The sequence below is a fragment of the Raphanus sativus genome, chromosome 9 (genome assembly GCF_000801105.2).
Source record: "Raphanus sativus cultivar WK10039 chromosome 9, ASM80110v3, whole genome shotgun sequence".
Taxonomy (NCBI): domain Eukaryota; kingdom Viridiplantae; phylum Streptophyta; class Magnoliopsida; order Brassicales; family Brassicaceae; genus Raphanus; species Raphanus sativus.
In genome coordinates, this window is record NC_079519.1 from 19,679,910 (window position 1) to 19,688,396 (window position 8,487).

The following is an 8,487-nucleotide window of genomic DNA, read 5'->3' on the forward strand; positions in this document are numbered from 1 at the left end:
AGTTGGTTCGTCCCGGACAAGAACTAGTAGCATATGAGAACTCGTAATTTACAAACATTCTTTTATACATTAATTAATTATTTTTAAACATTTTACAAACCTTTATAGTTTTAACCTACAGCCTATCGCCCAACAACGTTTTACAGTAATATACACAGAAGGTTCGTTGCAAGGACAACAAAAACTACCGCTGATTACGTCGTTCCTTCTAGTCAAAAAGAGTAAGTCTCCCGCCTAGTGGTTACCTGCACACACGAATGAGTCGTGAGTAAAAATACTCAGTGAATCTAGAATCACAACACAAAATATAAATCATCCACACAAGCAATCACAATAATGCATAAGTATGATCATGCAAGTACTAGTACATATTCAATCACCACATGAATCTCATCCTATTCATCACTCCATATCCACCGTCCTTAACTCAAAATTTTAAATATATATTTATAGGCAGATGCTAAACCCGAAACCACAAAAGGCTAAGAGCTTAGCGGGTAATAATAAAAATAATTAAAATTCATCTCCTTCAGATAATCACTTGATGAATACCCGACACTGGATCGTCACCCAGTACACGGCCCTAGTCTGCAATACCGTAACTCTGTGTCTTCGTACATCTTGAAACGTCACGTGAACCACGTACGATCAAGCGACGGATCTTCATATTACGGGGATATTTAAGTAGTGAGTTTTGACAAGACTTCATATGATTATTACTTGCATACTTAACTACATGAATGCATATACAAGTCACATATAACCTACATGAACACTTCACACAATTTTTAAGAATAATTAGATAACATCTACTCATTCGTGACTTTTCGCTGCAGATAAATCATGCTACTCTCAAACATGATTTATTATCCTACTATCTAGACTCACCTCAAAATAAGTCTTGAAACTGATCTCAAACAAGCTGAAGGAACCAAAAGAGTACACGGGTACAAGGACGACTGGAGTGAGACAGCAAGACTCGCAAGCAGCTGAACAAAACAGAACAGAAGCACTAGCTTTAGATACTCAGTTCGGTTTTGAAGAAGAATTTTAAATAAATCTTATCAGCTCGGTTCAGGACAAGGCTAATCAGTCCAGTTCAAGTGAAGTTCAGACAATGATCAGATCAGTTCAGAATTAATCTAATCAGTTCATAACATATGAGCTAATTATTCCAGAAACTGATTTAATCTGAAACTCATAAAACTGAACTCATAATACTTTAAACACTCAACCAAGATCAAAGCTTCACTGATTAATATCTGGTTATGATCAATACTTGACTGAGGCAAGAAGATTAAGCTTACCACAACTGACTAACAGAAGAACTCAGATGACCCTTTCCGTTACTGAACTTGCAACTGAACTGATCTAAGAAAACAGAAATCAAAATCTGTTCCTCACAAAAAAAAAAACAGAACAAGGTCTAGGGTTTACTCTGGATTCTCACCTTCTGATCTTCTCTAGAGCAAGGAACTAAGATAGAGGATGAAAGAAAATCTTCCAAGGTCTTGTCTATTTTTTTCTATGATTTTTCCTCTGATTTTTCTTCATTTTTTCTCTTCTTTCTCACTGTTTTCTCTCTGCAATTTTTCTTTCTCTAATGAGTTTTGTTTCTTCACGTCAGGGAGGGAGAGAGGAAAGCGGAGAGTAATCATCTAATAGTAAGCTAAGTTTCTTGAGTCTACACCAGGCTTGATGATCACATGACAGCTGGCTTTGATTCATAATTATCCACTAAGCAGCTCACTAATTCCTTCCTTTGAAGAAATCTCTCCCAGCCACATAATTTATTTTAATTAATCAAACAAGTAAGCACACTGCTTGTGACTATCATGTGTTTTTTTTTTTTTAAATGGGAAGGTCATTACAATTTCGAACCCTTATAATAGTTATCTCTTCAAAGAATAAATTACTTGGTACAAAAAATAACCTTTCTATCATCCAAGATTTTCGAATGCTAGCTTTAACGAAACTTTTGATTTTGATATATTTTATGTTTTATACTTTTGATTATGATATATTTAAGTTTTATATTGGTTTAGACTTTCAATTATACCGGTTTATAGTTTTGATTATAAAGTATATAATCTAACTATACCAAACACTTTTTAAAAAATAAACTATACAAAACTTGAGGTCAACAAAGTAATGTTTTGTCAAAAAAAATAAAAAATAATAATGTTTCTATGGGTGTATATCTCGGCGTTAAATCAATATATTCACTGAATACTATTAAATTACAGAATATAATGGTAAAAATCTCATTGATTATAAGAACTAACAAAATCGGTTTATATTTGTTACAACCACAAAAATTTAAAATATTAAAATATCTCACCGAATATATAAAATTACCTAATCGAGCGTCAGTATTTATATCCTAAATTAACTTCACAGAGAATTTTAGTTATAACAAATATCACTGATTACAAATCTCAATATATTCTAGCATTATATGGTAAAATACAATAATCTACTAGTAGCAAATATAGAAACTAGAATATCTATAATTATTCATATAGACGTCGATGAATAACAAGTTTTAAATGGTACCAAATAATTGTTAACAACTAATTAGCTAATCCATAACCATTTCAACAAATAAATATCATTACCCAACTTTATTTTAGATAGAATATTTTTAAAATATTATACACTATAATATTTCTAAATTTCTAAAAGTGTATCTACATATATTAATATCTATGAAAATATCCTAATAATTTTAATACCTATCTCCAATTAGTATATAAAATCACATATCATTTAGGTGAAATTAATATAAATGTATATTACAAGAAAATATAAATACAAATATGTTTTAATCAATGTTTTAAAAACTGACTCATACATTAACCAGGCTATTTTTAGTTATTGGGTAATTTTAATATATAATAATATATATCAATATTAAAAAATAGAAAAATCATGTTTAAAAAATATAGTAAAGTTTTTTTTTCATTTCATATAATATATAAAAAGTTAATTAAGTATTTTTTTGTAACAAGTTAGAGTTATGAAATATAATAAAAATACAATAAGATTAAAATTAGTTAATATTTAAATATCCAATGCAAACATTAAAATTAAATTTTTAAATTTTTAAAAATTACAATTTAAATCAGATTGGATCGGATTACATTTTCGCTATTATATATCGGATCACCGGGTGTACCGTTCGTCTGCAGATCTAAGTTAAGTTTAAAAACGCTGATTTAAGTGAAAACTTTTTAAAATAGATAAAAATATTACAAATTAACAAAAATATTGTAACATTATTAATAAAAAATTTCATCATGAAATATTCCACGGTTTCACCAAAACCTAATCCCATTTCACTTATTTTTCATCAATTTTTTTAAAGTTAAGACAAATGAGTTTTGTTTGTTTTTAAGACTTAATAAAAATGAGATAAGCTTTCAGTCATTTAATATTAGGCCTAAATAAGTTATCTTGCTACTACACTAATTAGAAAAAATATGTTTTCAACTCAAATTGTCAAAATATTAAAAAAAATTCCAATCTGTAAAATGTAATATAATTTTAAACTAAATTATAGTAATTTAAACATATATAGCCAAATTATAATAAACATAATCTTAAATTAAATTATAATATACGTTATCACAACTTTATAATTTGAATATTTTTATAATTATCTCATTCCGCGCAGAGCGCGGATCACTACCTAGTTATTTATTATTTGTTTTCTGGATATAGGATTTAGAAAAGGGTACAAATGTTGCTAACTATGTACTATCAACATATTTGCTTTATTTTATGGTTTTATTAGATGTTGTGTTCGTTTCATGTTAAAGCTAAATTATCATGGTTGGAGTTCTATCTCTGGACCAAAGGTTCGCATGTATAGTATCACATATCTCATTGAGTAACTCTCATTTTCATCATTTTTCTTTCTTTCTTTCTTTGAGGTGAACATGACGTGTAGTTGAATATTTAGATAATTTGATGTCTTGGGATTATCAATTTCCTTTCGGTTAAATTTTGATGTGGTTTATTTTATTTAAATTTTTTATAAAGTATTTTCTTCCGATTTTTATATGAAATGTATCAATACTTTATTTGGTTTTCAGTATTTGATTTAATTCAATATTTATCATAAGTAACACGATGTTGCCATGAGAAGATAATGTTTTTTATTTATCATATACTTTCACATTTCCTAATGTTTTTTTTGTTTTACAGAAAGAAATCATTTCCTAAAATTAATTTCTTTAAAGACAAAATTTTGAAAAAATAATTTTTTTTTTCAAATTAAAAACCATTTTGGAGATCATAGTTTCTTCTATTGTTGTAAAAAAAAACCATTTTGGTCACTTTAACCATTTTGGATTTGTTTGGAAACAAAACATATTTTAGGACTATTTGAGACTATTTCTATATTTAGTATTTCCTATATCTTTACAAAAAAATTATTTAATTTTGGTTTTATTAGTTTTATTGTATGGTATATAGCCAAATTTAGTTATAGTTGATTTAGAAATATTGCAATAATTTTAAATTTTCATCATTAATTTTTTAAATGAATATGATATAATAACTAGAATTAGGTTTATTTTATTTAGGAATCTCATCATTTAATTTAAAATTTATATCATTATCTTCATTTAGAAAATTTATCATAAATCAAAATCTACTCTATTAATTTAGGATCCTATTTGAATTCTACCATGGCATGTTTTTTATTTAGACTCATTGAATATGTTGTGACCAAACATAAATATATTCTACTTATATCATGATAACAAAATTATGTTATTATTTATATTGCAGGCCATTAACTAAATAAATAATTTTTGACATAAAGAAAACAACTTTGTCGTTTACTTCACTTACTAACATTAACATAAACATATGTGTACCGATTGACACTCAAGTGCTCACAATGAAACTCATCTTTTCACATTTAATCGTTACTAGATCATATAGAAACCAGAACTCTCAATATCAATAAGACGTCTTCTTATTAATCACTCAAACTCACAACCACAATATCAGAATCAATCACAAAACTCATAGCTAATGTCTCATACGACATTGCTTTATAAAGACATCGTATTTCCTATTGCTAATAGTAAACACAAATCATAAATCAAATAGGAATAGGTAACTCAATCATTATCTAAATAGATAACTTGTATCTTAAGCTTTCTTCAAGCTTACTCCAACATTGCCTCCCTTAAGCTTGAACTCAACTTCATTCACATTCTCAACACCAATCAAGTTTCTCATCTCCTTGAACCTTATCCGACCAAGCGACTTAGTGAGTATGTCCGCACGTTGTTCACTTCCTGGTACATGTTGTACTTCAACTTGCTCTTTCTCCACACATTCTCTAATGAAATGGAACCGTCTATGTATGTGCTTACTTCGACCATGGAAAACAGGGTTCCTTGTGAGAGAGATAGCCGACTTGTTATCAACCATGATAGTCACACACTTGTTGTCTTCTCCAATGGCTTCACTCAAGAGTTCTTGAAGCCATATAGCTTGTTTGGCTGCCTCCGTAGCAGCCATAAACTCAGCCTCACATGATGATAAGGCAACGATCTCTTGCTTAGTTGAACACCACGTGATGGGACTATCTCCAAGGTAAAATATATGACCTGTTGTACTCTTCCCATCATCTAAGTCTACATTGTGTGAGCTATCACTAAAACCCAGCAGCTTCATCTCGTTACTTCGCCTAAAGTGCAGTCCAAGTGAGCACGTTCCTCGCAAATACCTCAGAACTTGTTTTAGCGCCGCACTATGAGACACCTTCGGCTCTTGCATATATCTACTCAACAAGCCAACAGAGAAGGAGAGATCAGGTCTTGTGTGAAGTAAATACCTGAGACAACCAATGCTCCTGCGATATTCCTTCTCATCAACACCTTTCTCAGTCGGAGCTTTAGAGAGCTTAGCGTTTATCTCCAACGGAACATGAGTAGCATTACAAGAACTCATCCCTGCTTCTTCAAGTATTTTCTGTGCATAGCGATCTTGCTTCAAGATGATACCACCTTCGTATTGGTAAACCTCTATGCCCAAGTAGTATGTTAGTCTTCCAAGATCACTCATCTCAAACTTGGTTCCCATTTCAGCTTTAAAGTTCTCGATCAAACGCAGTGACGAGCCAGTAACCAGCAGGTCATCTACATAAACGACTACAATCAACAAGTCATTGTTCACTTCCTTTCGGTAGAGTGAAGGCTCCTTTGAGCATCTTTCAAAACGTAGCCCTTGTAATATCTGGTTTAGTTTGACATTCCAAGCCCTAGGAGCTTGACGCAAGCCGTAAAGCGCTTTCTTGAGTTTGTATACTCTGTTTTCCTTTCCAGGTACTACAAATCCCTCAGGTTGGCAAACATAAACTTCCTCCTTCAAATCTCCATGTAGGAATGCAGTTTTGACATCCAAATGGTGCAACTCCCATCCTTTAGACGCAGCAAGAGCTATGATCAGTCGAATCGTCTCAATACGAGCTACCGGAGCAAACACTTCATCAAAGTCCACACCGTGTCGTTGAACATATCCTTTAGCCACCAACCAAGCCTTGTACTTACTGATGCTTCCATCAGCGTTGCGTTTAATTTTAAATACCCATTTGAGACCAATTGGTTTTACTCCTTCCGGAAGCTCTACTAGATCCCAAGTATCATTCTTTTCTATACTGAAAAGTTCATCTTTACATGCTTCAATCCATACCTTTAGACCTTTAGCTTCCTTGAAGTCCCAAGGCTCGTCATTGATCATAACTAGCAGACGTTCACACTCATCTTCCGCAATAAGTATATAATCTTCTAAATATGATGGTTTAGAAGTTACTCGTGTAGATCTTCTAGTCGGAGGCACAGTATCATCATCTTGTTCTATCTCATCCTCGACTTCCTCATGATTAGCATCCTCAACTTCTTCAAGATCGGTGTCATCAATTTCTTCGTGATCCTTTAATGTCTTAAGAGTAACCTTGAAATCACCAGGATCATTAGAGGTCATTGCTGCAGGTTTGTCCCAATTCCATTCCTTTTCTTCATCAAATAGTACATCACGACTCACCATCACTCGTCTTGTTGTAGGGTCTACAAGGCGATAAGCTTTACTTCCAGGTTCAGTTCCCAGATGAACAAGAACTCTGCTTCTGTCATCAAGCTTTCTTCTTCCTACAGACTCTGTTTTTGCATAGCAAACACATCCAAAAATTTTTATATGAGACAAGTTTGGTTTTTTCTTTCTTAGAACTTCGTATGGAGTTTTGCCGTCGAGTGATCTTGTTGCCACTCTGTTTATCAGATATGTAGCATGTCTTGTAGCTTCTCCCCAAAACTCATTCGGCATGTTCATGTGTTTCAACAAGCTTCGAGTCATCTCCATCAGTCTTCGATTTCGTCTCTCCACAACACCGTTCTGTTGCGGTGAGTAGGGAGCTGTCAAATGTCTTCTAATCCCGGTTTTGTCACAGTATTTTTGAAATTCATGTGAAATAAACTCACCGCCTCTGTCCGTTCTGAAGGTTTTTATCGCCATATGTGTTTCTTGTTCAGCAAGTTCTTTGAAGCTTTTAAACTTTTCAAAAGCTTCGTACTTCCCTTCTAGCAAGATGGACCACATATACCTAGAATAGTCATCGATCAGAACAAATATATATCTCTTACGTCCCGGAGTAGTTGGTGTGATAGGTCCACATAGATCGCCATGAACAAGTTCAAGAGGTTTCGTGGCTCTGTAACTCGTAGCCTTTGGGAATGGCAACCGTGTCTGCTTACTTCGTAGACAAGATACACATGTTTCCTTGTTTGTTTCTAGTTTAGGAATGCCCACAACAAGATCCTTGTTAACCATCATTCTCATTGATTCATTGTTTATATGACCTAACCGTGCATGCCACTTTTGAGCTTCGTTTGATGATTTTAAGAAGAGACAATGCTCATCATCAACCTGTAACCTTACTTTGTATAGCCGGTTATGTGATCTTACAGTCTTGACCATTAGCTCTCCAAACCGATCAAATAGTGTAAGAGTGTCATTCTTCATTGAAACAGAGCATCCTGCTTCAGTAGCTTGACCTAGGCTTACAATATTGCTTTGTAGTCCAGGTATGTAGTAAACGTCGTTCAAGATCTTCTTCATTCCGCCCTTTAGGATAAATTTTACAGCTCCTTTTCCTTTTATTTCTATTCTTGAATCATCACCAAATCGCACAACTCCTGTAATGGTCTCGTCAAGTTTGAAAAAGAATGAGAGATTGCCACTCATATGATTACTAGCTCCATTGTCTAGATACCATATGTCTCTTGTGTCAAACTCTGCTTCAAACATCTTCGGGTTCACTCTTTTTTCATTGAGGAAGACGACTTCATGCATCATAAGGTTGTCAGCTTCGGTTGTGTCATCTTCTTTCTTCTCAGTAGTTTCTTGAAGTTTCAAGACTCTATCAGGGCAATCAGTCGCATAGTGTCCTTGTTTGTCACATTGAAAACA

The 8,487-nt window shown here is 32.8% G+C and overlaps 1 long non-coding RNA gene across 2 annotated transcripts; it reads right to left on the minus strand.

Moving 5' to 3' along the window:
* Positions 1-25: 25 nt before the first annotated feature.
* LOC108826955 (uncharacterized) lies at positions 26-1,857 on the minus strand. 2 transcript variants are annotated; one of them, XR_008938375.1, is made up of 4 exons: positions 1,451-1,857; positions 1,308-1,366; positions 889-989; positions 26-245 (listed from the first exon to the last, which is right to left on the minus strand). It is a non-coding gene; the product is annotated as an uncharacterized LOC108826955 (long non-coding RNA). The 2 variants fall into 2 exon arrangements; XR_008938376.1 differs by having other exon boundaries at positions 1,308-1,371.
* Between the last annotated feature and the right edge of the window lie 6,630 nt (positions 1,858-8,487).